The 24,296-nt window shown below is 39.1% G+C and overlaps 1 protein-coding gene and 1 long non-coding RNA gene across 2 annotated transcripts in view; both read left to right on the forward strand.

The window, feature by feature from the left end:
* The window catches only part of WBP4 (WW domain binding protein 4), a 69,235-nt gene that overhangs the window by 41,206 nt on the left and 3,733 nt on the right, over positions 1-24,296 (forward strand). The window lies entirely within an intron of this gene.
* LOC116574494 lies at positions 6,039-13,848 on the forward strand. The gene is made up of 3 exons (XR_004279342.1): positions 6,039-6,050; positions 8,055-8,057; positions 12,399-13,848. It is a non-coding gene; the product is annotated as an uncharacterized LOC116574494 (long non-coding RNA).

Raw genomic sequence — 24,296 nt, forward strand, 5'->3', positions numbered from 1 at the left:
TTCCTTTTTGTACACATCTGCACCAACACCTGTTATTTCTTATATTTTTTATTTTAGCTATTCCAACAGGTGTGAGGTGGTTTCTCCTCTTAGGGTTTTGTTTTGTTTTGTTTTGTTTTGTTTTTAAGATTTTTTGATTTAGGGGAACCTGGGTGGCTCAGTCCTTAAGCATATGTCTTCAGCTCAAGTCATGATGCCAGGGTCTTGCTTGTGTTCCCTCTCTTGCTGTCTTTCTCTCTGTCAAATAAATAAAATCTGTTTTTAAAAAAAAGGATTTATTGATTTATTTTAGAGAGTGTGTGTGCCTACGCAAGGGAGGGGCAGAGAGAGAGGGAGAGAGAATCCTCAAACAGATTCCCTGATGAGCAGGGAGCCCAGTGCAGCTCGATCCCAAGACCCTGAGATCAAAACCAGAGCTGAAATCAAGAACTGGCCCCTTAACCAACTGAGCTTTCTAGGTGCCCCACTCTCCTTGTAAATTTGATTTTCATTTCTCCAGTGGCCAGTGATGTTGAACATCCTTTCATATGTCTGTTGGCCCTTTGTATGTCATCTTTGGAGAAGTGTCTATTCATGTTTTCTGCCCATGGATTATTTATGGTTTTGGGTGTTGAGTTGTATCAGTTCTTTTTTTTTCTTTTTTAAGATTCATTTATTTATTTTAGAGAGAGAAAGTGTTCACACACATGCAGGGGGAGAGGGAGAGAAGCAGACTCCCTTATAAGCATGGAGCCAGATGCTGGGCTTAATCTCACAACCTTGAGATCGTGACCTGAGTGAAATCAAGAGTCAGGTGCTTAACTGACTGAGCCACCCAGGGACCCCAGTTTATATCAGTTATTTATATATTTTGGATACTAACCCGTCATTGGATATGTCATTTACAGAGATCTTCTTCATTTGGTAGGTTGCCTTTTAGTTCTGCTAATTTTCCTCCACAGTGCAGAAAATCTTTATTTTGATGAAGTCCCAGTACTTTATTTTTGCTTTTATTTCCCTTGCCTCAGGAGATGTATTTAGAAAGAATTTGCTATGGCTGATGTTGAAGAAATCACTGTCTGTGTTATATTCTAGGATTATTATGATTTCAGGTCTCTTATCTAGGTCTTTAATCCATCTAGGGTTTTTTTTGTTTGTTTTTTGTTTTATTTATTTACTTATTTATTTTAAGTAGGCTCCACACCCAGAATGGAGCCCAGTGCAGGACTTGAACTCATGACCCTCGGATCAAACCTGAGCTGAGATCAAAAGTTGGATACTTAACTGGTCATGCTATCCAGGTTCCCCATTTAATCCCTCTTGAATTCATTTTTCTATTTGGTGTAAGAAGGTAGTCCTATTTTTGGGTTTTTGTTTTTTGTTTGTTTGTTTGTTTTTTCATTTTGAATGTAGCTGTCTGCTTTTCCCAATACCATTTGTTGAAGAAACTATCTTTTTCCCATTGCATATTGATTCCTCTTTCATTGAAGATTGACCATGTAGGGGCACCTGGGTGGCTCAGTGGATTGAGCTGCTGCCTTCGGCTCAGGTGGTGATCTCAGTATCCTGGGATCAAGCCCCGGATCAAGCAGGCTCAGCGGGGAGCCTGCTTCTCTCTCTCTCTGCCTGACTCTCTGCTTACTTGTGATCTTTCTCTCTGTCAAATAAATAAATAAAATCTTTAAAAAAAAAAAAAAGATTGACCATGTAATTGTGGGTCCATTTCTGGGTTTTCTATATTATTCTATTCTATTGATCTGTGTCTGTTTTTATGCCAGTACCATACTGTTTTAATTACTACTGCTTTATAATATAACTTGAAATCTAGAATTGTGATATCTCCAGTTTTCTTTTTCGTTCTCAGGGTCGCTTTGGCTATTTGAGGTCTTCTGCGTTCCATACAATTTTAAGATTGTTCATTTTTTTTGTGAAAAATGCTGTCGGTATTTGATCTGTAGATTGCTTTGAGGGATATAGGCATTTTAAGAGTATTTGTTCCTCTAACCCATGAGTGTACAGTGTCTTTCCATTTCTTTCTGTCATCTTGAATCTCTTTCACCAGTGTTTTACAGTTTTCAAAGTACAGGTCTTTCAACTCTTTGGTTAGACTTATTTCTAGATTTTCTTTTTTTCTTTTTTTTTTTTGGGTGCAGTTGTAATTGGGATTGTTACCTTAATTTTACTTTCTGCTGCTTCGTTATTAGTATATAGGAATGCAGCAGATTTCTGTACAATGATTTTGTATGCTGTGACTTTACTGACTTCATCAGTTTCAGCAGTTTTTTGGTAGAGTCTTTAGGGTTTGTGTGTGTGTGTTTGTGTGTGTGTGTATATGTATATATACACACACACTATATATAGTATATTATCTGCAGCTATCCTTCCCAGTTTGGAGGCCTTTTTTTTTTTTTAAGATTTTATTTAATTATTTGCCAGAGAGAGAGAGAGAGCACAAGCAGACAAAGTGGCAGGCAGAGGCAGAGAGAGAAGCAGGCTCCCCCATGAGCAAGGAGCCTGATGCGGGCAGGACTGGATCTCAGAACAGTGGGATCATGATCTGAGCGGAAGGCAGCGGCTTAACCGACTGAGCCACCCAGGAGTCTCTGGAGGCCTTTTATTTCTTTACGTTGAAATTGCTGTAGCTAGGACTTCTTTGCTGAATAAAAGTTCTGAGAGTGGACATCCTTGTCATGTTGATGACCTTAGAGGAAAAGTTCTGTTTTTCACTATTTAGTATGATGTCGGCTGTGGATTTTTCATGTAAGACCTTTATTACATTGGATATGTTCCCTCTAAACCTACATTGCAGAGGGTTTTTATATGAATGAATGTTATACTTTATCAAATGCTTTTTCTACATCTGTTGGAATGATCATATGCTTTTTATCCTTTCTCTTATTGACATGACATATCACATTGTTTTGCAAATATTGAACCACCCTTTCATTCTCAGAATAAATCCCACTTGATTGTGGTGTGATTTTTTTAATGTATTCTTGGATTCGATTTGCTGATGTTTTATTGAGAACTTTTATATTTATGAGAGATGCTGGTCTGTAGTTTACTTTTTTGGGCTGTCTTTATCTGGTTTTGTCTATGAGGCCATGGAGTAGATTTGGAAATTTTCTTCCCTCTTACATTTTTTGGAATAGTTTGAAAAGAATAGGTAGTAACTCTTTTTTAAATGTTTGGTAGAATTCACCTATGAAGCTTCCTGGTGCTGGACTTATGTTTTGGGGGAGTTTTTTGATTACTGATTCAATTTCATTGCTTGTAATCTGTTCAGATTTTCTATTCTTCCTCTTTTAGTTTCTCTGAATTTATCCATTTCTTCTCAGTTGTCCAATATGTTGGCACGTAGACTTTCATGTAGGTTTTCAGGGGTGTTGGTTATTTCTCCTCGTTAATTATTGATTTTGTTTACTTAGTTCCTCTCCACCCCCATGAAAAGGTTTAGCAGGGTTTTTTTTTTTACCCTTTTCAAATAAACAATTCCTGGTTTCAGCAGTCTGTTCTCTCTCTCTCTCTCTCTCTCTCTCTCTTTTTATTTCTATGTCATTTATTTTTGTTCTCATCTTTATTATTTCCATTCTTTGCTGGCTTGGGGTTTTGTTCTTCTAGCTCCTTTAGGTGTTTGGTTAGGTTGTTTGAGATATTTCTTGCTTTTTCAGATAGGCCTGTGTTGCTATAAACTTCCCTCTTAGAACAGCTTTTGCTGAATCCCAAAAATATTGGACCATTGTGTTTTCATTTTCAATTGTTTCCATGTAATTTTTTATGTCTTCTTTGATGTCTTGGTTGACCCATTCACTGTTTAGTAGCATGATATTTAACCTCCGTACATTTGTCTTCTTCACAGATTTTTTTCTTGTGGTTAATTTCTGGTTTCATGGTATTATGTTCAGAAAAGATGCATAGTGTGACTTCAGTCTTTTTCTATTTATTGACACTTGTTTTATGTTCTCCTGTAGAATGTTCTGTGTACACTTGAAAAGAATGTATACTCTGCTGTTTCAGGATAGAATGTTCTACACATATATGTGTTAATCCACTTGGTCCAATGTGTCATTCAGAACCACTGTTTACTTGAAAAACAAAACCCTGTTTCCTTGTTGATTTTCTATTTGAATGGTCTATCATCTGTGTAAGGGTGGTGTTAAAGTACCCTACTTATGGAGCCTGAGTGGCTCAATCCATTAAGCATTTGCCTTCAGTTCTGGTCATGATCTTGGGTCCTGAGATCAAGCCCCAGCAGGGAGTCTGCTTCTCCCTCTCCCTTTGCTTGCTTACTCTCACTCTCACTCAAGTAAATACATACATAAATATATAAATAAAGTGCCCTACTAATATATTACCTTCAGTGGTTTCCTTTTTGTTTTTTATTAACTGCTTTATGTTTGGGGGTACATAAATATTTACAGTTGTTATATCTTCCTGTTGGATTGTCTCCTTTATTATTACATTGCATCATTCTTTGTTGTTACAGTCTTTGTATTAAAGTCTATTTTGTCTGATACAAGTATTGCCATTCTGGCTTTCTTTTGACATCCATTTACATGATAGATATCCTTATGTACATTATACCCTTATGTACATTCTGCAGGTGTCTTGGGCTAAACTGAGTCTCTTGTAAGCAGCATATTGATGGATTTTGTTTTTGGTTTTGTTTTTGTTTTTTTTTTTTTTAATCTACCCTGTCACCCTATGTCTTTTGATTGGAGCATTTAGTCCATTAATATTCAGAGTAATTATTGGTAGGTATGTATTTATTGTCATTTCATTACGTGTGTTGTGGTTGGTTTTAAAGAGTTTGATTCTTTTCCTGGTCTCTATCATATTTATTGGCTTTCTTTAGTAAAGTACTGGAATCCCTTTCTCTGTATTCTTTGCATATCTATTACTGGTTTTTGATGTGTGGTTACTTTCCAGTTTGTATATAACATCTTCTGCATATAGTCTGTATTAAGTTATTGGTCACTTAAATTTGAACCCGTTCTTTATTCCTCTCTCTACATTTAAGTGTATGGTGTCATAGTCATCTCTTTATTTTATTAATCCTTTGACTGATTTTTACAGGAAAAAAAATTTTTTTTACACTCTCACTTATATGGTCTTTCCTTTCCAGCCAGAGAGGCTCCTTGAATACTTCCTGTACGGTTGTTTTAGTGGCCATGAACTTTGTTTTTGACTGAAAAATTGTCTTTCCTTCTGTTCTAAACAGTAGCCTTGTTGGATAGAGTATTCTTGACTGCAGGTCTTTCCCTTTTAGCACTTTGAATATATCATATCACTCTCTTCTGACCTGGAAAGTTTCTGTTGAAAATCCACTGATAGCCATACAAGGAGTTTCCCTTGTATGTAACTGTTTTCTTTTCTTTTGCTACTTGCTTTCTTTTTTTTTCCTTATTGCTACTTTTTGCCATTTTAATTATTATGTGTCTTGGTGTGTAGACCTCCTTGGGTTGAATTTTTGGGTAGATCTCTGTTCCTCCTGGATCTGGATGTGTTTCCTTCCCCAGGTTAGGTAATTTTTCAACTATTATTTTTTCAGGTAAATTTTCTGCCCCCTCTTCTGTTTTTCTTCTGAGATAGCTATAATGTGAATGTTACTACACTTGATGGAATCTGAGTTCCCTAAAAGACTGTTCTTAATTTGCATGATTTTCTTTCTTTTCCTTTTCTCAACTTACCTTCTATTACTCTGTCTTCAGGGTCATTAATTTGTTCCTCTGCTTCATTTAGCCTGCAGTTCATTCCATCAGATGTATTTTTAATTACATTTATCATGTTCTTGATCTCTGGTTCTTTTTTATTTTTGTGTTAAGGGTCTCACTGATATTCTCCACTCTTCCCAAGTCCATTGAGAGTATCTTTGTGATCATTACTTTAAATTCTCTGTCTGGCATATTCTCTCCATTTTGCTTAGCTCTCTTGCTATGGTTTGGCTCTGTTCTTTCATGTGGGAAATATTTTTCTGTCTTCTCATTTTGTCTGACTTTCTGTGTCTGTTTCTATGTGTTGGAAGGTCAACTACTTTGTGCTTTTAACACTAATAGTCTTATGAGGGAGAAGTCCTATAGGGCCCTGCAGTGCAGTGTCCCCTGTTCCCCAGGGCCTGGAACTTCGTGAAGTCTCTGCTGCGTATGTATGTTCTCTGCTGTTGAGGCGTGACTTCTTTGGCTTTCAGTCCAGTTGTCTGCAGAGATTCTCTTTGCCTATTGTTTGGTCTGCAGCAGGGGTGAGGGGTGCATTTTAACAAAGTGTGCAGTGGTCTGCTTGCAAAATGAGACCTGCCCCCTCACAGGGAATGAGGTTTCACAAAACATGCAGGTTAGGAGATGTGTTGGCAGGGTTTGCGCCATAGTTCTCAGGGAAGGGATCTGCAGCTCTGGTACTGAAGCAACTGTGACTAGGAAGGGAGATCCACAGAAGCATAGGGTTGGGGGTTTGACAGCAGGTCTTGGTGAACGCAATTTAGGTAATGAGTCTTGGCTTCACTCATTCCCACAGGTGGCCATTGTTTATGGGGGCGGGGGGAGGCTAGGGAGGGAAATGGCACCTGCCACTCCTTTGTTCCTGGAGGAGCCCTGTGTCTCCAGGCCACACTCTGAAATGAACAAATCACTCTCCCTTCTGTCTGCTTTTGGTGTTTTTCAAACTGCTGGTTCGGGGGCGCCTGGGTGGCTCAGTGGGTTAAGCCACTGCCTTCGGCTCAGGTCATGATCTCAGGGTCCTGGGATCGAGCCCCGCATCGGGCTCTCTGCTCAGCAGGGAGCCTGCTTCCTCCTCTCTCTCTGTCTGCCTCTCTGCCTGCTTGTGATCTCTCTGTCAAATAAATAAAATCTTTAAAAAAGAAAAAAAAAAAAAAAACCCTGCTGGTTCTGTGCTGTATGTCCTTGTGTTGCTGGTTGTGCTGTCTCTTTAAGGGTGTGAACTCAGCTTCTTAATATTCTCTGCACTCTCCCAGAGCCAGGCCCTCTGATTTTTAAAATTCTAGGCTTTAAGTCTCACTGGGTGTAAGAACTCAAAAATTCAACTCCTCTCACTTCCAAAGGCAAATGTTGCAGGGATTTGTTCTCCCCATTCATGGGCTGCTTGGTGTGAAAGTCTAGTTTTTTACCCTTCTCCCCATCACAGACAGGCACAATCCATTTCACTCCCACACCGCATCTTTGCCCACTTTCTTCATTGTGGCCTCCTCTCTACCTTTAGTTATGGAGTTTGTTCTTCCAGTCTTCAGGATCATTTTCTGGGTTATTTACAGTGAAGTGAGTGGTATACTTGTATCTGTGGGACAAGGTGAGCTTAAGGTCCTACTTCACCATCTTCCTAGCCAACCCTCCACATTTCTCCCTTTTGATGAAGTTTCTTTGAAAGTATTTCTGATGAAGTCAGGTTTTCCATATTTGGTGGTTTTATCCCTCAGTGCCTGGAAGGACCTTTCCTGGTTGTCATATGCAATATCAGAAAGAATGTGCATTGCAGTTAGAAACCACTTAAAGCCGCCTTTGAGTAGCAAGAAAGATTAAGAGGGAGAAACTCTAAGGTGCTCACACTAATCTTCTTGAGATTGTGTTGGATGGGCCAGCATCATTTTATTAGGTCCATTTTGTTTAAGTGCAGACAAAATATATGTATAAAACTTAAAATAACTTCTGCAAAACAGAAGTAACAATTTCAAATTGTATGATGTTTCTAAACCAGATTCCAAGCGAGGACTCTTAGTCTGAAAGTAGCCAGCTGAAATACTTATTAGCACTTACTCCAACATAGGGGAGAAAAGTTCTCCCTGTGAAGGCAAACCTGGAGTCATGTTTGTCTCCTTTCTGAAAGTCCCCACTTAAAACAACAATGAAAACAGAATAGTAGATACTACAGACACACACCGAAGGAATTAACTGAGTGCATTTTGGAAGATACAGTGCAGGTATAATCATGAAGCAATAGCTGGTGAACTTTTTGCAAAACAGTAAAACTTGAAAGATTGTTTTTAAAATAGTATTATCTCAGAAAGAAGTGTTTAGAACCAACTTGTGCTATTAATTATTCAGTCAGGAAGCAGCTGGGTGGCTCAGTTGGTTAAGTGTCCCAACTCTTGGTTTTGCCTCAGGTCATGATCTCACGGTTGTGAGATCGAGCCCCATGTCAGGCTTAGTGCAGAGTTTGCTTCAGATCCTCACTCTCTCTCCCACCCCCTCTGGCTCTTGCCCTACTCACACATGCATGCGGGTGCTCACTTGCTCTAAGATAAACAAAATCTTAAAAAAAAAAAAAAAAAAACTAATACAGCCAGTATGTTTGCAAAGTCAGAAACTGTTATTTTGGACAAGAATCCAAAGTCCGTTAATAGTTCAGATGAAATAAAACTTTTTGTGAATTCTGAATCTTTTTTTTTTCTTTAAGATTTTTTTTATTCATTTATTTGATCAAGAGAGAGATCACAAGTAGGCAGAGAGGCAGGCAGAGAGAGAGGGGGAAGCAGGCTCCCCACTGAGCAGAGAGCCTGATGCGGGGCTTGATCCCAGAACCCTGGGATCATGACCTGGGCCAAAGGCAGAGGCTTAACCTACTGAGCTGCCCAGGCGCCCCAAATCCTCTAACCCTTCAGAAAAATCAGTGAAAAATTCATTTGTTTTGGGATCATACGGATGTTTCCTAAAGACCATGATCCAAAGAAGAGGGTTTTTTTCCTGAGGGATTGGGAAATGCAGATGAATACTTTGTCTTTCCATGAGAGAGAAGAGTGAGAAAAAAGGCATATGGCCTAGTCCAGATATCTTGGGAAAGCATGTCATCAGAGGTTATCTGCTTCAGTTCCAGGAAATCTGTACTTTCAGGTCACTACATGATGTGCAGGTGCAGTCAGGGTTTTATGCTTTCTTTAGATATGTTACATGAACCAAGAGTCTTCCTTGGAGTTTGGGAGACACAAGGGTTGGTTTGCAGTTCCTGATAAGAGACTTTCTAGTGAGGTAGTAAGGATTTTGGAGATGCCTTTTCCAACCAAAAAATCCTTGTGTTGCAAGGTGTAATACTTAAGGTCATTGTCACCCCCAGAGTGCACTATGAAAAACATGCCACAACATGGTTACTTTTGACAGAAGCAATTACATCTTTATACTTTTGAAATAGATCTTCTTTTATTACTGTGGGTCAGAGGAGGCAGGGGCCAAGTACATTGGGCATCCTGTGACTCTCTCAGAGGGTGAGAGTCTGTGAGTTCCAAACCAGGTAAATCTGAGATTTAGGACCAGTGGCAATGCTTCCGGTCAAGGTTTTTGGAGGGTCTCTACCAGTTGTACGAGTTGTGTCCTAATAGTGCCATTACTGCATGTGATTAAGTGTGGATTAAGGACATATGCAATGAAAGTGTTGTAAAACTGGACAAACAGCATACACTTTTCAAAGCACCTGGCTAGGAAAAAGGGTTCCCCAGTCACTGTGAAATTTGAGAGGGTTCCCAGGTAGGGATAATCTTTTCTAACAGTGTTTTAGCCGTGAAAGCATTATTGCCCTGTCTGCAAAGGAAGGCTTTAGTCCAGTGAGAAAACATACAAACCATGACTAAAATATTTATCCACGAGAGGCATAAGTTGTATGAAATCCATTTTTCCAAGCAGGTTTCTGTGGAATATACTTTGGACAGGTGGGACCAGTGAGGTACACACTTTTTGCAGCCTTACTAACTTCCCTCACCAGTATCAGTTGATGAATGCTATTATTTTATCAGTAGACCACAGGTTAAATACATGTACAGAGGTAAGTATTGGGAATCTTAGTATTACTGGTAAGGCCACATTGTTATTTGGTCCAAACCAGAGTTTTCTTTTTATTGAGCCAACAATTACTACATTTCAGATACTGTTTCTGTTTGCTTGGGGCCAACTATTAGATATGACTTGTCAGTTTTCCCAAATTATATTTGGGAGAACATCTCTGTGGACTTTGACAGAGGTTTGTCTGTTGATCTCCTGCAGCATTTTTGGCCAAAATATCAGTTAGGTGGTTCCCTTTGGCCTCCAGGGTATTAAGTCTGGAATGCCTAGGAACCTTAATAATAGTTACAGCCACTGGCAAAACTATGACGTCTAATACATTTTGGACATATAAGTCATTTTTATTCTCGTTTGAAGTAAGGACACCTTGTTTTCATAATATTCCTAAGTCATGAGCTCTCCCCAAGGTATACCAACTGTCAGTATAAATGTGTGTAGCTTTACCCTTGGTTAAAATACAAGCTCAAGTAAGGATGTGTAATTCAGCCTCTTGGGCTCAAGTAGTTAAAGGTGCCGCCTCAGGGACTTCAAAAGGAGTATGCAATAACATGCTAAGCACATTTGTTACCGTTCTTACCCTTTAAATAAGAACATCAGTAAACCATGAAAAATCTGCATTGGTTAAAGGAGTTTCTTGTAAATTGTCACAGGGAGTCAAAAGGTGAGCTGTCAACATTAAGCAGTCATGAGAGGTTTCATCCGTGAAGGAGGGGAGAATAGCAGGGTCTAACTGCGGTGAGAGTTACATGAGGAGCAGTTCGCATAACGATTTCATAGGAGGTGAGCAAGAGTAAGAGGAGAATTCAGAATGGCTTCTGCTGCATGGGGCACAAGGATTCTTAAAGGGAATCCTCTATTTCTTCAGTGGCCTTAACTAAAAAGGCAGTGGCAGAAATGACTCTGAGGCTAGGGGAGGATATCCCTGTGCCACAGCATCTAGTTGTTGGCTTTGACAGCCTGTGGGTCCATGATGGTTCTCATATTCTGGGGTCAGTACTCCAAGGGCATTCTGTTCCTTCTTACATTCAAAGGAAAAAAAGGAAGTTGATAGCGACGATGTCCAAGAGCAAGGGGAGTTATTATTTATTAGGCTTTAAGTTCTCAAAGGCTGTGTATCCGTCTTTCCAAATAACGGGGTTATGTTTGCCATTTTTTAAAATAAGGCATATAAAAGTTGAGCCAGTATAGAGAAGTTTGGAGTTCAGTTTTGACAGTAGCCAGCCAGTCCAAGAAAGCTTTTTACCTGGTACTTACTTTTGTGTTTGGGGAAATTCAGGATGCCTTGAAGTCTTTCTGGATCCAGATGTAGTCCTTGCTCTGAGGTCAGGTACCCTACGTGTCCAACCTGAGTTTGAGCAAACTGCAATTTCTCTTTGGAGATTGTACGTCTCTTTTTTATTTTTTATTTTTTTTTTAATATTTATTTATTTATTTGACAGAGATCACAAGTAGGCAAAAAGACAGGCAGAGAGAGAGGAGGAGGCAAGCTTCCTGCTGAGCAGAGAGCCAGATGCGGGGCTCGATGCCAGGATCCTGGGATCATGACCTGAGCTGAAGGCAGAGGTTTTAAACCACTGAGCCACCCAGGCACCCCTGTACGTCTATTTTTTAAGGCCAAAAGTTTTAACAGGTGGATCTCTATCTTCTTATGAAGAGATTTGAAAAGGGAAGCAATGAAGCATATCATCTACATTTTAGAAATTAGAATCTACAGAAAACCTGATATCCAGATCAACTTCAAAGGTTTGTGAAAAGGAAGGACTGTCTGAAACCCTGGGGAAGTACTGTCCAGGTGTTCTTCCATGTACTTCTTTTCTTTCCAAATGAAAACAAAAAGACAGTGGCTCTCCCTATCAACTAGAACACTAAAAATGCACTGCGTACATCAATTACAATGAAAAATTTCCTTTCATTGGAAATGGATATCAGTAGCATATGGGGGTTAGGACCAGGAGGGTGCCAAGAGAGGAACAGCAATGTTATTTATTGCTTGGAGATACTGGAAGAACCTCCATCCTCAGCCACTGGGTTTGCTCCCAGGTAAAATACATATTACAGGAACTAGGGAAGGGGGATAGTGAGGCCCTGGGCCCTGTAATCTTATATTATGCGTTTGACACCTGAAAGGGCTTCTTTACTTATAGAGTATTGATTAATTATGGGATGAAGTTTTGAGGACTCTATTTGAATTTTAAAGGAAGGTGCACTGTGGATTCTCCCAGTATCATTTGAGGAGCTGTATAGAGGATGGTAGCTGATTCAGTAGGAACAAATAGAAGACGTCAAAGGTCATCTAATTGCCCTGGTTGACTATTTTGATTACTACTCTCAAATTCTAGAATTATTTCCCTCTTTGGGAGGAAGAAAAGCATCTCATGCCAGAATTTCTAAGAAATTTAGGCCCAATAAATGAATAGAGTCCAATAACTAAGAGGAAAAGAGCCTAAACAAAAGGAAATAGATTCAGAAACAGGAACGTTTTGAGGTTTATTAGAGATCTCCGCTGTCTGAGCCATTTTATTACTCCAGGGCAGGGGCAGCTTGGTCGCTGTGGGCTGGATGACAGAGAGTAGCGCTTGTGTCAATTTGGAGAGAGAGATTTGTTCCCAATCTGGAGAGTGATTTCCCCGAAATGATTAAGAGGAAAGAGCCCCTGCAGTTCCTCAGAGCCCCATCATTGGGAATTAGGAGGTCATTAGAAAGACTGACTAGAGGGCTGAAAGTGCCTGGAGAGCTTACATTTATAACAGCCTCCCTTCTCCACCCCTCTGCCCAGCTGCCCGGGCTCTTTGCAGTAATAGCAGAAACTGGGGTTGGTTTTTTTTTGTTTTGTGTTTAGGGGCCTTCATTTGCCAGAGTTGAAAATTGATACTTTTAGCAGTCTGTCTTTTAGGTGACTCATCTAGGATGCAGGCAGGCTGGTTTGCCATAGTAACTAAATCTGGAGTGGGCAGTTTGTCCTTTTATCCTGGTCGTTTTAAACTAAAGGAGAAATTTCCCAGTTTGGAACATTAATAAACACAAAGTTGAATGCTACCTGGGTAGATTCAGCGTCTAAAGAAAGATCATAATTTTCTTTAAAGACATTTTGGAGTCCCTCGTAATCAACATGAACAGGTTCATCAAGCTTTTGTGTACAAACCTAAATTTTGTTTCAGACAATGGACTTTAGGAAAAGCAACTGTAATTGCTCAGTGGAGATTTCCAACAAGTGTTCTAGTTAGAGTTTTATTTTTCAGGATGTTCTCTAGCTAGTGTTATGCAGTGTTTGCCCTGTTTCTTAAAGCACATGGAATAACGGATATAGATCTGAGAAACCCAAGTGGTAAGTTTGATAAACTGTGTTAAATTCTTCAGCAGACTTACTGAGAGTCCTCAGTCACTTCAGGGAACTATAACTATGGCTCATAATTCAGCCTTAGTACACCAAACATAAGGAACTTGAGGTTTATTTAGTCCTTAAAAGACTTAAAGAAGCAGGTTTTAGTCAGTTCAGGAGAGGAGGGAGCAGCAGAGAGATTAGTAGAAAAGGCAAGTTCAGAGAGAATAGACAAAAATGGTGCCAGAGTTGGGGACTGAGTACAAGATGGGTGCAGACGAAGGTGGGGAGAAAAAGGCCTCAGAAGCCATTTTGATGCCTTTCAGTTGTTTGTTTGCCTCAGTTGATTCAGAAATAGGATTTTGCAAAAACGCAAACTCCGAATCCTGAAAACATCAGGAAGCCTCAAGGTACTGTTTAAAATAGGCATCCCAGAGATGAAGAGTTTGCCAGACAAATAAAAGGTAAAGAATTCATGACCACTAAACTAGTCCTACAAGAAATGTTAAAAGGGACTCTTTGAGTGGAAAGACAGTTCATAAGTGTAGTAAGAAAAGTAGGAACCACAAAAGCAGTGTATCTATAAAATCGATAACGGGATTCACAAAGTAAAAGGATATAAATCATGAAACCATATATCTCGAATGTGGGGGGAAGGAGAAGGGTAAAGAATGGGTTCAAATTTAAGTGACCATCAACTTCATATAAACTGTTGTATGCTAAAAATGTTATTTACAAACCTAATGGTAACCACAATTCAAAAACCAGTAACAGATAGTCAAAGAATAAAGAGAAAGGAACCCAAGTAGATCACTTAGGCCAACTAATCAGAGAAGAGAAAAAGAGAAGAAAGGAACAAAATCGCAATAAATAAATTGTGGTAATTACTTTGAATGCATATGGACTGAAGACTCCAGTCAAAAGACAAAGAATGTTAGAATGGATAAAAAGTAAGACCCATCCATATGCTGCCTACAGGGCATTCATTTCAGACCTAAAAACACTTTCTAAATGAACATAAGGAGAGGGAAAAACGTCTGTCATGCAAATGGATGTCAAAAGAAAGCCCAGGTGGCAATACTTAGACAAAATATACCTTCTTTTAGAAAAAAAATAGACTTTAGGGGTACCTGGGTGGCTCAGCTGTTAATTGGCTGCCTTTGGCTCAGGTCATGATCCAAGAGTCCTAGGATCAAACCGCTCATCAGTCTCCCTGCTCCATGGGAAGCCTGCTTTTCCCTCTCCTGCTCCCCCTCATTGTGTTCCCTCTCTTGCTGTGTCTCTCCCTGTGAAGAGAAAAATAAATAAATTTTTTTAAAAAGTAATAAGAGACAAAGAAGGATATTATATGTTAATAAAGGGGATGATCCAATAAGAAGATAAAGCTGTTGCAAATATTTATGCACCCAACATAGGAGCACCCAAATACATAAAACAGTTAATAACAGACATAAAGGAACTGATCAATAGTAATGCAGTAATAGGGGACTTTAACACCCCACTCACACTGATCAATCATCCAAACAAAATATCAACCAGAGACAGTGGCTTTGAATGACATGTTGGCCAAATGGATCTAACATACATTCAGAACGTTCCATCCTAAAACAGCAAAACATACATTCTTTTCAAGTGCGCATAGGTCTCCAGCACAGATCAGATATTAGGCCACAAAACAAGTCTCAACAAATAGCAAAAAATCGAAGTCATACCATTCATCTTTTTTGAACACAACACTATGCATCCACAGGAAGTCTGGAAAGACTGGGCTCCTGGGTGGTTCAGTTGGTTAAGCATCTGCCTTCAGCTCAGTTCATGATCTTGAGGTCCTTGAATTGAGCCCTGCATCAGGCTCCCTGCTCAATGAGTCGTCTGCTTCTCTCCCTCTGCCCCTCTCTCCTGCTTGTGCATGCACTCACTTTCTGTCTCAAAACATTTAAAAAATTTTTTAAAAGTTAAAAAATCTGGAAGAGGACAAATACATGGAGGCTAAATAACGTGCTACTAAACAATGAATGGGTCAACCAAGAAATCAAAGAGGACATAAAAACTTACATGGAAATAAGTAAAAACAGGTATTAGTCTGAAATCTTTGTGGTGTCACTAAAGCTATTCTAAGAGAGAAGTTGTTAGCAGCATAGGGCTACCTCAAGAAGCAAGAAAAATCTCAAACCACCTAACCTTATTTAAAGGAGCTAGAAAAAGAAGAACAAAACCCAAACCAGTACAAGGAAGTAATTATAAGTATTAGAGCAGAAATAAATGAAATAGTAACTAAGAATACAGTAAAACAGATTAATGATACCTGGAGCCAGTTCTTTTGAGAAGATCAACAAAATTAATAAATGACCCAGACTTGTCAAAAAAAAAAACTCAAACAAAATAAGCAAAGAGGAAAAGTAACCAACACCACAGAAATATAAAGGATTATGAGGAAATATTATGAAAAATTATATGCCAACAAATTGTACATCCTAAAAAACAAAACAAAACAAATTTCTAGAAACATTTAACCTCCCAAAACTATCAGGAAGTAATAGAAAATTTAAACAGACCAAATACAAGCAATGAAATTGAATCAGTAATCAAAATACTCCCCATAAACAAAAGTTCAGGACCAGCTTCACAGGTGAATTCTAACAACATTTAAAGAATTAATACCTAGGGTGCGTACGTGGCTCTTTTGGTTAGTCATCTGCCTTCAGCTCAGGTCATGATTACAGGGTCCTGGGATCAAGTCCCACATGGGGTTCCTTGCTTCTCCCTCTCCCTCTGCTGCACACATGCTCTGTCAAATAAATAAATCTTAAAAAAAAAAAAAAAGTTAATACCTAGTTTTCTCAAACTATTCAAAAAATCAGAAGATGAAGAAAAGGTTCCATATGCATTCCATGAGGCCAGAATTTCCCTGATTCTAAAACCAGATAAAGACACTACAGAAAAAAAGAACATCTGGTGAACATATATATATCCTAATGAACATAAATGCAAAATCTACAACAAAATATTAGCAAACTGAATCCATCAACACATTTAAAATAAATCATTCAGGGTGCCTGGGTGGCTCAGTTGTTAAGCGCCTGCCTTCAGCTCAAGTCATAAAGGTTCCTGGGATTGAGCCCCAAATTGGACTCCCTGCTTAGCGGGAAGCCTGCTTCTCCCTCTCCCACTCCTCTGCTTGTGTTCCCTTTTTCGCTTTGTCTGTCAAATAAATAAGTAAAATCTTTAAAAAATAAATCATTCACAATCAAGTGGGATTTATTCCGGGATGCAAGGGTGATTCTGTATTCCCAAATCACTCAAAATGACACATCACATAAACAACTGAAATGATGAAAAGCATCTGATCATTTCAATAGATGCAGGAAAAGCATTTTAACAAATTACAATATTCATTCATGATAAAAACCTCAACAAAGTAGTTTTAGAGGAAACCTACTTCAACAAGATAAAGGCCATATATGAAAAAACCCAAGGAGAACATTGTACTTAATGGTAAAAAAACTGAGCTTTTCCCTGAAGATCAGGAATATGACAAGGTTGTCCACTCTCACCACTTCTAGTCAACATACTATTGGAAGTCCTAGCCACAAAAACAAAAAACAAAAAACATCCGAATCGGTAAGGAAGAAGTAAAACATTTGCTACTGACAGATGACTTGATACTATATATGGAAAACCCCAAAGGCCACCAGAAAAGTGCTAGAACTGATCAATTCAGTACGGTTACAGAATACAAAAATCAATATACAGAAATCCAGAGCCCCTACCTGGCTCAGTCAGTGGAGCTTGTGACTCTTGATCTCAGGGTCATAAATTCAAGTTCAATGTTGGTTATGGAGCCCACTTAAATAATAATAATAATAATAATAAACCAGGGAGGTAAAAGATCTAAACTCTGAAAACTGAAAACACTGATTAAAAAAGCTAAAGATAACGCAAATGGAAAGATACTCCATTTCTCATGGATTTGAAGAACAACTCTTGTTAAAATGTCCATACAACAAATTATATTGACTGTGGGTTTTTCATAGATGGCTTTTATGCTATTGAGGTATGTACCCTCTATCCCTATACTGAAAAGTTTTATTCAAGAAAGGATGGTGTACTTTATCAAATGCCTTTTCTGCATCTATTGAGAGCATTCTATGTTTCTTGTTCTTTGTTCTATTAATGTATTGTGTCACACTGATTGATTCGTGGATATTGAACCACCCTTGCAGCCCAAGAATAAATCCCACTTGGTCATGGTGAATAATCCTTTTTACTACTGGATCCTATTGGCTACTGTTGAGAATTTTTGCATCCATGTTCATCAGGGATATTGGTAATTCTCCTTTTTGATGGGGTCTTTGGTTTTGGGATCAATTAATGCTGACCTCATAAAATGAGTTTGGAAGTTTTCCTTCCATTTTGATTTTTTTTGGAACAGTTTCAGGAGAATAGGTATTAATTTTTCTTAAATAATTTGGTAGGATTCCCCTGGGAAGCCATCTGGCCCTGGGCTCTTCTTGTTGGGAGATTTTTAATTACTGCTTCAATTTCCTTACTGGTTATGGGTCTGTTCAGGTTTTCTGTTTCTCCTTGGTTCAATTTTGGTAGTTTATACTTCTCTAGGAATGCATCCATTTCTTCCAGATTATCTTTTGTGTTGTGTTTTTTTTTTTTTAAGATTTTTATTTTTTTATTTGACAGAGAGATCACAAGTAGGCAGAGAGACAGGCGGGAGGGGGGAAGCAGGCTCCCTGCTGAGAGCTCAATGCAGGGCTTGATCCCAGGACCTTGAGATCATGGCCTGAGCCGACGGCAGAGGCTTTACCCACTGAACCACCCAGGTGCCCCTCTTCCAGATTATCTAATTTGTTGGCATATAGTTTGCTCATAATATGTTCTTATAACTGTTTGTATTTCTTTGGTGTTAGTTGTGATCTTTCATTCATGATTTTATTTATTTTGGTCCTTGCTCTTTCCTTTTTGATAAGTCTGGTCAGGGGTTTATCAAACTTACTAATTCTTTCAAAGAACCAGCTCTTAGTTCTGTTCTACTGTTCTTTTGGTTTTTATTTCATTGATTTCTGTTCTGATCTTTATTATTTTTCTTCTCCTGCTGGATTTAGTCTTTACTTGCTGTTCTTTCCACCTCCTTTAGGTGTAGGGTTAGGTTGTGTATTTGAGACCTTTCTTGTTTCTTGAGAAAGGCTTGTATTGCTATATACTTTCCTCTTAGGACTGCCTTTGCTGCATCTCAAAGATTTTGAACAGTTGTGTTTTCATTTTCATTTGTTTCCATGAATTTTTAAAATTCTTCTTTAATTTCCTGGTTGACCCATTCATTCTTTAGTAGGATGCTCTTGAGCTTCCATGTATTTGAGTTCTTTCTAACTTACCCTTTCTGATTGAGTTCTAGCTTCAAAGCATTGTGGTCCAAAAATACGCAAGGAATGATCCCAATCTTTTGGCATCAGTTGGGACCTAATTTGTGACTCAGGATGTGATCTGTTCTGGAGAGTGTTCCATGTATACTAGAGAAGAATGTGTTCTCTTGCTTTGGGATGGAATGATCTGAATATATCTATGAAGTCCATCTAGTCCAGTGTGTCATTTAAAGCCCTGATTTTCTTGTTGCTCTTCTGCGTAGGTGCTCTGTCCATTTTGGTGATGGGGATGTTAAAGTCCCCTACTATTACTGTCGATGTGTTTCTTTGATTTTGTTCTTAATTGGTTTATATAATTGGCTGCGCCCATGTTAGAGGCATAGATATTTAAAATTGTTAGATCTTCTTGCTGGACAGACCCTTTAAGTATGATCTAGTATCCTTCCTCATTTCTTATTATAGTTTTTGGTTTAAAATCTAATTTGTCTGATAATAAGGATTGCCTTATTTTCTTTTGATGCCAGTTTTCTTTTGATGTCTATTATCATGGTAAATGGTTTTCCACTCCCTCACTTTAAAATATGGAGGTGTCTTTGGGTCTAAAATGAGTCTCTTGCGGACAGCATATGGTTGGGTCTTATTTTTTTTATCCAATTTGATACCCTGTGTCTCTTTGGAGCATTTAGCCCATTTACATTCAGGATGATTATTGAAAGGTATGAATATAGTGCCTGTAAGGTGAATATATTGTCTGTAAGGTGACTGTTACTGTATATTGTCTCTCTTTCTGGTTTATGTTCCTTTTAGGCTCTCTCTTTGCTTAGACGACCCCTTTCAATATTTCCTGTAGGGCTGGTTTAGTATTTGCAAATTCTTTCAGTTTTTGTTTGTCCTGGAAGATTTTTATCTCTCCTTCTATTTTCAATGACAGCCTAGCTGTATATAGTATTCATGCTGCATGTTTTTCTCGATTAGTACTCTGAATATATCATGCCAATACTTTCTGGCCTGTCAGGTCTCTGTGGATAGGTCTGCTGCTAGTCTAATGTTTCTAATGTTATAGGTCGGGACCTCTTGTCCCTAGCTGCTTTCAAAATTTTCTCTCTGACCCTGAGACTTGTAAGTTTTAATATTAGATGACGGGTGTTGACCTATATTTACTGATTTTGGGGGTGGGGGTTCATTGTGCCTCCTGGATTTTGATGCCTGTTTCCTTCCCCAAATTAGGGAAGTTCTCCACTATAATTTGCTCCAATATACCTTCTGCCTCCCTCTCTCTTTCTTCTTCCTCTGGGATCCCAATTATTCTAATATTGTTTCATCTTATGGTATCACTTATCTCTCGAATTCTCCCCTCATGATCCAGTAGTTGTTTGTCTCTCTTTTTCTCAGCTTTTTTATTCTCCATCATTTGGTCTTCTATATCACTAATTCTCTCTTCTGCCTCATTTATCTCAGCGGTTAGAGCCTCCATTTTTTTTTATTGGAACTCATTAATAGCCTTTTTAATTTCAACTTGGTTAGATTTTACTTCTTTTATTTCTCCAGAAAGTGATTCTCTAGTATCTTCTATGCTTTTTTGAAACCCAGCTAGTATCTTTATAATTGTCATTCTGAACTCTAGTTCTGAGATCTTACCAATGTCTGTATTAATAGGTCCCTGGCATTCAGTACTGCGTCCTGTTCTTTTTTTTTTTTTTTTTTGAGTTGAGTTTTTCCGTTTTGTCATTTTGTCCAGAGAAGAATAGATGAGTGAGAGAACAAAATGCTAAAATGGTAACAACGGCCCCAGAAAAATATTATCTAAACAAATCAGAAGAGACCTAAAAGCAGGGGGAAATGGGAGAAAAAAAAGAATATGATTAGACTGGTGAATAGAACAGAACCACACACTAGATTTTGGGTATTTTGGTCTGTTAGAAGAAACTGCCTCCCATAATTTTAAAGAAAGAGAAACATACATATATACAAAAATAAGGGTAAATATGATGGAGGGATGGAATGTGACTGTAAAGATGAAAATTTAAAAAGATTTTTTAAAAGGAACTGATAAGTTGGTTGAAAAAAGATCTTTTTAAAATGTGATTAGGCCAGACTAGAACAAAGCCATACACTAGATTTAGGGTGTATTTTAGTCTGTTAGAAGAAACTGTATCCCAAAATTTTAAAGAAAGAAAAATTTATATATATATACAAAAAATGTGGTTAAATTAATGAAAGGATAGAGTGACTGTAAAAATGAAAATTTAAAAAGATTTTTAAATATTAGAAAATAAGAGGTTGGTTGACGAAGGAAGAAAAATTCAAAGAAAAAAAATAGGAAAAAAAATTAAAATTAGAAAAATTAACTTTGAAAGACTAAAGAATCATGGGAAAACCATGAATTCTATGTGCTGTATTCCCCAGCACTGGAATTTTGCAGTTCTTATTGATTGGTAAACTTGGTCTTGGCTGGATGTTCTTGCTGATATTCTGTGGGAGGGGCCTGTTGCAGTGATTTTCAAATGTCTGCCCCAGGTGGAATTGCACCACCCTTGTCGGGGGCCAGGCTAAGTAATCTGCTTAGGTTTGCTCCCTGGAGGCTTTCTGCACAGCTTTGGAGGACGGGAATGAAAATGACAGCCTCCCAGTCTCTGGCCCCAGAGGAGCTCAGAATTCAAGGTCCCTCTTAGTGAGCCCTCAGAGAAAAGCAGTCAGTTACTCCTGTCTTCCTGGTCTCCAGCCACACTCCATGCTCACCCGGCCTGTGACCGAGCATTTCTGTCTCTGGCACACGACCCCATTTGGAGTTTCCAAAGCCAGCAGATTGCCGTGGTGCACTCCCATGCCACTCCTTCCCGGCGAGGAAGGGGAAATCTCCCCAGATGTGCCACTTGTGGGGTCCCTGCTTAAAGAGTAGTGGCCCAACTGTGCCACAGATCAATTTATGGCATCCTGGAGCCAAAAGCCCACTTCTCAGGTCTGTCTTTGCAGCCGGCTTCCTGACTTCAATACTTGGGAGCTCTGGGGATGCCTGGGTGGCTCAGTTGGTTAAGCAGCTGCCTTCAGCTCAGGTCATGATCCCAGCGTCCTGGGATCGAGTCCCACATCAGGCTCCTTGCTCGGCAGGGAGCCTGCTTCTCCCTCTGTCTCTGCCTGCCATTCTGTCTGCCTGTGCTCACTCTCGCTCCCTCTGTCTCTCTGACAAATAAATAAAATCTTTAAAAAAAAAAAACAATACTTGGGAGCTCTGGCACACTCAAGTACCCCTGGTCTTTCTGTGACCCTGAGGGTCCTGAGACCACACTGTTCCCCCAAGGGTCCCACCCCTTGCTTAGGCACTGGAGCAGTGTTCCTCTGTGGAGCAGACTTCTAAAAGTTCTGATTTTTGTCCTCTGCTGCTCTATCACTTGCCGGTAGTTGGCTCACAGAGGCTCCCTCCCCCCACAGTCTATCTTCCCAAATATCACCTCAGATTCATCTCTCCACATGTCCTGCCTTCCAGAGAGTGGTTGATTTTCTGTTCATAGAATTGTTGCTATTCTTTTCTTCAATCTCCTGTTGAGTTTGTAGGTATTCAGAATGGTTCGATAACTATCTAGCTGAATTTCTGGGACCAGACAAAATTAAGGACTCCTACTGTTCCACCATCTTGGCTCTCCCCTTCCCAGTCATAGCCTTCCAATTTAAATTTGAATGAAACAGGTTTGGGGATTTCAGAGTTCCCCATAATGCCACTGAAGTTCAGATTTACTTTTGGTTAAGTTGATCTATTTAGTTATAAATATGGATGCATAGGGATGATAGATTTTAAACAAAACATTCCAGAAAGGTGTAGAGGACGTTGGGGGTGAGGGAGCACCTTCAAGCGTTTTGATGACTGGGCTCCCATTTCTTAGAGACTTTTCCCTAGAGCAGCGAAAATTTCTAAACAGCACAGTTTCAGCAGTAACAGTCTGGTTCCAAAAATGAGTCAGACTGAATGCTAGAACTCTTTCAGTAGGCACAGAGTCTGGACCTAGACAGGAGTTGGGCCAAAGACCAGCATAGGAACAGTCCAAGTCCTAATAGGAGTCAGACCGAAGGCCAAAGAAGTAATTGCTAGAGATGTAAAAACAAGAAAAACTCAAGGCCTTTAAACAATCCCAAATGAAGCCTGGGGAGCTTGAACACAAAACATGGCACTCAAAATCCAGGAGAAAACCTACCTTTAAATTCCCGGGTTGGAGAGTAAGCTGCAGATTCACTTGGCTCTGTAGGTACCATCATGTCTTCGCTCACCCAACCTCAGAGTTGCTGAGGATCTTCACTGGATCCCATTTCTGATCACCAAATAGTATTAACCTTAAAAATAAAACTGTCCATTATTTTATCAGCAAAAATGGATTTACTCACGAATAGCAGAGGATTCCAGTCCAGAACAAATAACGTAGGCTAATCTGCAGAAAGAAGGCGAGGAATGCCCTTTTCTAGACAAAAGTGGGATGTTAGGAAAGCTATTACAAACAAAACAGTCCACTGAAGTAAACTGGCAAGTGGACATATAGTGGCTTTCCATTGGCTGAGTGAGATGTGACCATCTCTCATTGGCTGGATTGTTCCTGGGGGAGGAGGAAAGCCTTTCTTCCTCCTGCTGGGATAGCAAAGTGGTATCTGTGTGTAAGGTCCCTCTTTTCCTGTTGGGTCTGGAATTGAGGAGTAATAGGGTTTGACAGCTTGCCCTGCTGGCCTCCTGACTCCATTCTAAATGAAGTTTCCTTTTATTAATTTTCACATTTTTAAATCTACACTGGGGAGGGGGTGGGTTGTTTGTTCTACCTTTATTACATTGTGTTCAGATACTATAACCTTTACAGTCCTTGCATTTTGAATTTGGAAATGATTATGGTTTTGTAGAAGTGCTTATGTAATTATTTTTGTAACTGTCCCAGAATTATTTGAACAGGCATTTCTCTGGAAGATGTTAACTTGCAGGCTCTTGCCTTTTTCTTTCAAATACAAACTTCTTTCCTGTTAAATATGTCATAATATATCCTGCCTCACTGCCATTTCTGTTAACCTCCACTGGTTCCTAGAACCATCATTTCACAGAATGGAACCCTTCTCTGTCTTATCTTTCCCATAATCCCACGTAAGAAGCAGTACTTACAGGGGTGACTTGATGGGTCAGTTGGTTAAGTGACTGCCTTTGGCTTGGGTCATGATCCCAGGATCCTGGGACAAGCCCCACATCAGCTCCCTGCTCTGAGGGGCACCTGCTTCTCCCTCTTCCTCTGCCTGCGGCTTCCCCTTCTTTTCTCTTCAAATAAATAAATAAAATCTTAAAAAAAAAAAAAGGAAAAATTTAAAAAATTACAGCTTGATCACTCTACCAGAATATAATATAAAGCACTAAGATTCAAGTAAAATACATGACTCCCACATCAAATTTTTTTGAATACATAGTCATTTTTCCAGTGACCAACTCTACTATTCTTCATTCATCAAGCATCTCTCTCCTGGTTAATAAAATTACTTTCACTTGGAGGCAGATTGGTCTAGGGGAAAGAATATAAATTTTAAGTCTGACACACCTGGATTTTATTTCAAGCTCTGCCACTTCCATAAGTTCGATTGACCAAGTTATTTAATATCTTTAAACCTCAGTTTCCTCTCCTCTAATAAAAGAATAGAAAGCCAAGAGTTAATACTCCCATCAGCTGCAGGGGCTGCTAGCTACTAGCACTGTTGTTGGCACGCTAAGAGAAAATAGGGAAGTAGGCGGAGCAAACAAAAAGGCTTTAACATGCAGTTTTAATACAGTAAATCAAAGTTTTAGAAGGCATATGTTTTCAAAACAAACCAGATTTAAGACCTGTTCCAGTGAGA

The sequence above is a fragment of the Mustela erminea genome, chromosome 15, assembly GCF_009829155.1.
Source record: "Mustela erminea isolate mMusErm1 chromosome 15, mMusErm1.Pri, whole genome shotgun sequence".
Lineage (NCBI taxonomy): Eukaryota > Metazoa > Chordata > Mammalia > Carnivora > Mustelidae > Mustela > Mustela erminea.